This window comes from Saimiri boliviensis, chromosome 6, assembly GCF_048565385.1.
Source record: "Saimiri boliviensis isolate mSaiBol1 chromosome 6, mSaiBol1.pri, whole genome shotgun sequence".
Taxonomy (NCBI): Eukaryota; Metazoa; Chordata; class Mammalia; order Primates; family Cebidae; genus Saimiri; species Saimiri boliviensis.
This window is the reverse complement of record NC_133454.1, coordinates 103,897,793-103,903,611: the sequence shown is the minus strand read 5'-3', so window position 1 is coordinate 103,903,611 and position 5,819 is coordinate 103,897,793.

The following is a 5,819-nucleotide window of genomic DNA, read 5'->3' as shown; positions in this document are numbered from 1 at the left end:
CAGGATGCAAACCGTACACACATGTGCACACACTCTCACACACACAAACAGCAATTCTAGGGATGAAGGAGGGGAAAATGCCACCTGTCTATAGAATGTGAGACTTTCTTTTTGGTGCCTCACGGGCAAGGGTTGAGTGGTAGGCACTCACTAAATATTTAGTTAATGAGTAAATGAATGAATGCAGCCGCTAACTCCTTGACGGTGGAAGGGTGACATTGGGGATCAGGTTTCATTCTGAGAACCAGTTTCCTTATTATGAATCTTAATGACTTAATTCTGTGATTGTCTTTATGTCCTAATAAAAAGCTTTTAACAATTAGGGGTTGTCTGTCTGAAGTTGTATTTGAAATTAATTGGGTAGTGTATTTAACAGCTTCCACTGTCTGTTAATGGTACAATGACAGGTGGAGAGGCAGAGCCTGTTTACAGTGACAATTGCTGCCAGTCTCTTTGGTTTTGTTTGTGCTTTTTTTATTTTTTAACTTTTTGGTTTCTCCCCCTCCTCCCCTCATCAACATCAATAAAGAAGGAATGACAGGCTGGTGGAACCGGCAGAACGAGAAATCAAGTTCAGTGCTGAAAAGCAAACACATGGTTTTTTCCTTGTTTTTGTCTCCTCTCATGTTGAAGTCGCTGCCATTAGTTTCAGGTATACAGCAGTTTTACTGGCTCAACAGACTGGAAGCCATGCTCTTCCCCCCACAGTGTTTTCTGAAGAGTAAAAGGTCTCTACTCCTATCCATTGCAGGGAATTTTACCTTTTGGGATAAGTTTTTGTTTTCCTAATAAACACACATGCACCCACCAATGTGTGAATGCCTGATATTTAGAGAGTCAAGTCTGGCAGGTGGAAATGAGCCCTTCTGACACATCTCTATTTATTGCGTTATTTCACCAACAAAGGCTCAAATGCTAACTAGCTTTGCGAATAATTTGTGGACGGAAATGTGATCATTTTTCTAAGTCAGCTGGTGGGCTCAGTTCATTGCACTCCCCACCTAAAAATAAATTTCTCTGGCTGACTGTGAACATACTGATACTTGCTGCAAGTGAAGCAAACTTATGGGGACCATTAAAGTGCCAGGGCATTGGAAAATAACAGGGAAGTGAATGCTGATTTGCATTTATGTCATAAAATAACTTGTCACCTTCAATTTATCACAGTAATTGGTACCAGAGGAGAATGTGTGATGCTTATGCTTGGTTCAAAGCCACCTTTTCTTTCCCTCTCCTCAAATAGTAGTGGGTGCACTTCTGAAAATAAGTGATTTTAGATCTTTTCTGAATCACTAGAATTTGGGAAGTAAGATACATCCATGTGCTCAAAGAAATTAATAATAATGGCTAATATACTTTGTATGTTTATTTTAAACCAGGCACCCTGGAGGGTGGTTTTATTAGAGCAGGTAAATTTCACAATAATCCAATGAAGTATGTGCTATTATTGTCCTCATATCACAGATGAAGAAACCGAGTCACTGATAAATGAAGTAACTTGCCCAGGATCATATAACCAGTAAGTGGTAGAGCCAGGATTTGTGTTCAGGCAGTAAGACCCTAGAGCCCGTGGTCAGAACCACTATGCTGAACTCGTCCAAGCCTGGCTTAGGCGAAATGTATATGCTAACATAAACGTTGAGAATGGAACGAATACCTGGGAAAAGTACACAGCCCCAAGATCTTCAAACCTTTAAGAAAAACAGAGTGAGAATAACACATCATTACCTTTGTCAAACTAAGAGAGACATCCGGCCAGGGATAAGTAAGTTATTCTAACTAGGTTAAGAAAAATAACCAGTGGTGTGTGGCAATTACCAGTGGGGTGTGGTTATTACCAATGCAATGGAGGCATGGCTCTCTTGATTATAAATGGAATGCTTTGAATTTTCTGACTCTGTTTCTCACTAAGCCAGCCAAAGCCACACATGATAGGTGTTGCATCTTTATTAAGGAAATTCTCCAGGTCTCTCTATATTTAGTGATGATCAGAGCAGATATACACTTTAGTTCTATAAATTAAAAGTCGACTTCTTCTACATTGACAAATGCTGAAGTATTTATGAGGGTAAGTCTCCCATGTTTCATAGAAGAGGAGAATTTGGCTTCATCTGACTGTCTGGCATGTTAACACCCTGAAAAGGGGTACACTTTCGGGCATTTTGCGGTATGGAAATTGGATTGCATTTGATGAAAGACAGATCAAGGTTTACATCTTCCCTCTATACTGCCATGGAACCTGAACAACTTACTTTACTTCTCTGACTTCTGTTTCCTCTTCTGTCAAAAGAAGCTGATGATACTTCCCTGAAGAATAAGTAAGATAAAGGCAAGCGTACACATTTAGTTAACATTTGTAGGGCACTTTATAGGCTATGGCAATGAATACCCCAGCTCTCTTTCATTTGGCTTGTGGTTTGTAAGTAGTCTGACTACATGCACTGTGCTAGGTATCTTTTTTTGAATTGTAGTAAAATGTACATAACATAAAATTTACCATGTTAATCTTTTTTTTTTTTTTTTTTTTTTTTAGACAGAGTTTTGCTCTTGTTGCCCAGGCTGGAGTGCAATGGCATGATCTCGGCTTACTGTAACCTCCACCTCCCAGGATCAAGCAATTCTCCTGCCTCAGCCTCCTAAGTAACTGGGATTATAGGCATGTGCCATCATGCCCAGCTGATTTTGTATTTTTACGTGTCGGTCAGGCTGGTCTTGAACTTCTGACCTCAGGTGATCTTCCTGCCTCAGCCTCCCAAAGTGATGGGATTACAGGTGTGAGCCACCACGCTGCCTCATGTTAACCATTTGTAAGTGTATTGTTCAGTGGCATTAAGTGCATTCACAGTTTTATACAACCCTCACCAATATCCATCTGTAGAAATATTTTATTATCCCAAACTGAAACTCTGTACCCATTAAAAAATTTCTCCCCATTCTTCTCTTCCCTGGTCCCCTGGCAACCACCATCTTCCTTTGTGTCTCTATGAATTTGACTACTCTATGTACCTCATCTAAGCGGAATCACACCATAACTGTCTTTTTGTGTCTGGCTTATTTCACTTAGCATAAGGTCATCAAGGTTCATCCCCATTGTAGCATATGTCAGAAACTCATTTGTTTTTAAGGCTAAGTGATTTTAAGGTTGTATGTATATACCACATTTGGTTTATCCATTCATCCATTGGTGGACAATTGGTTATTTTCACCTTTTGGCTATTGTGAATAATGCTGCTATGAGCATTGGTGTGCAAATATCTGTTTAATTCCCTGCTTTCAATTCTTTTGAGTGTATACCCAGTAATGAGATTGCTGGTCCTACGATAATTGTAGGTTTAATTTTTTGAGGGTGAATGTCCTATGTGTATATTATTTGCGGCAGAAGAGGTGTTGAGGGGTACCCTCAGGGATTCACAGGTGTTCCTGCAGGACTGTCCCTCCATCAGTGCTCTAACGAGGTCAAGGAACTGCAAGGCAGCTCCTTAAAAACAAGACTACACTACTTAATCATTTAGGCTCTCTGATGCTTACTTTTCCTCCCCAGTTACAGGTGACAGATTGTCAGAGCAGGGAAAAGTAATTCCAAAGACATCAGTTTGCAAGCCAGAATAGGGAGCGTTATGGTTTAAAACTGTTTCTCTACTGTTTTGCTATGGATATGTGTCTGAATGTGACACATCCCACCCCCAGTCCACCCCCTCCTCTTTCTGCTGGAAGAGCGAAGCCAGGCACATCGGGGTGTGTTAACCCTTCCGGAACCAGCATCAATGACGTCCTTAAAGTGTTCCATGTTTCAGGAGCCCTGCCTCAAGTTAGCAGAGAAGTTGCCATTCACTGGATGACATCAATTGTTCTGTAACTGACAGACACTGAAAAGTCTCATTATCACCAATAACGGGAGCATCTCATTCATATCACACCTGTCAAGACAGTCAGTTTGGGTTGTGTATGCATCCTGCAAAAGCCACTCAGCATCACACAGAAGAAGAATCATGCACTCTGGTGTGGTACCTCCCCCATCCAGCCCAGTCTCCATAGGGAAGTCACAAGAGAAGATCACAGGTAACCACTCCTGGGAAAATAAACTCATTCTTTTGATGTGGCATCTAACCTGTTGCTGATCTTCGCAGAGAGGTTAGCTTTTCAGAGAGAAAAGTGTTTGACTTTGTGGATGACGAGCAAGTGGCAGGAGGTTCTGAGACAGCCCTCTGAGATATGGAGTTACAGCTGGTTCTTCAATGGTCACTTGACAGAGTCATTTTTCTGAGTGTCCCAGATGGAGCTTTCTAGGAAAATCAATTCTGGCTGCATCATGAGGGGATCTGCTTAAAGGGAGAAGTCACTGGATATGGTGTGAAGATCATGGGCCTCAGCAGCAGGTAGACAGGGGTTTGCATCAGCACTAATTAACTATGTCACATGGGGCAAGTTACTTAACCACTCTGTGCTTGTTTCCCCATGAATGAAATAAAGAGGATTTTTAAAAATCTGCCTTTCTTTGGTCATTTATTAGCTCTGTGGGCTGAGGTAGATCAACTTTTAGTGAGCTTTCATTTCTTTATCTGCAAAATGGACAGAACAATTCCTCTCTCTAAAGGATTGTTGTGAAGATGAGGTAATATGTAAACACTACATAGGAGGTACTCAATAATTGTTAGATATTACTATCTCGAGCTACTTTTACCCTTTTGGTGGTAGATGAGGTATGAATAATTAGGATGTCATACAGAAAATAAGGTTTAAACTCGAATAGGAAGCATCCGTGTTGAGCGTATCTGTGGACATTTTCATTGTCATTTCTGCCAGGTTGTTTGAGCCTGATGCCACTTCTCACCTTGCATTACAGGAGGCAGAAGTCTTTCATTATCTGATTTGTTCTTTCAGCACAATATTGTGGTTAAGCAAGATGCCCCTGGAAACAATGACCAGGGATGAAAATCATGGCACCTCCACTTCCAAGTCTTAGGATTTTGAACAATTCTAATTTTCTTTGTACTTTAGGTTTCCTATCTGTAAAATAGAGGCAAGAATTGCATCTGTCAAAGAAGCTATGATTAAATTCATGCGATAATACATGCAGCAAAATGCCCAGAATGGTATGTAGCACAAGGCAAAGTGTAAAATAAGTCTTAGCCATTATTACCCAGAAGCTTTCCTGTGCGACTGCCACAGTCAGAGGCAGAGAGGCAGTGGCACGCTGGAGTGGCTCATACTGGCTCAGGGGAGTTGATGACTCTCTTCCCAACTTTACATTCAATGATATCACATCTGTAGCTTGAAACTGACCACAGTGGGAATGTTCACACCACAGAAATTGGCAAACATTACAGATCAACCCCTGTCCGCATCCCCTCCCCAAAGCCAATTGTTAAACATTTACCAAGATACTGCGGAGAGCAAGGGAACACACTGTACCACTGAGCCTCCTTTTCCACAGCTTCAAGGCAGGGTGAAGACAGGGGTCCCAGCCAGGTCAAAAGGCCACTATCCAGTTAAACAGATGAGAAGAGGTGGATACCCCTCTTTCCCTCACCATGTAGTCTTCACCCCTGTACAATGCAGTAGGTGAAACATCTGTTGTCATGGGACAATCATTCCAGACATAATTTCCACCCGTCCTACTTTTTGAATGCTTTCTTTAATCAGGAGTCTTTAACTGTAAGCAACAGAAACACACATCTGGGAAACATAAGCAAAATGGGAATTTAATGGCAAGAAATGAAGAAGATTTGAAAGGAAGTTTGAAGTATGTAGCTTGGAATAGACTGGTCTCAGGCAGCTGCAGAACTTCTGGTTGCAGGACCTCCCCAGCTGTCTCCCCA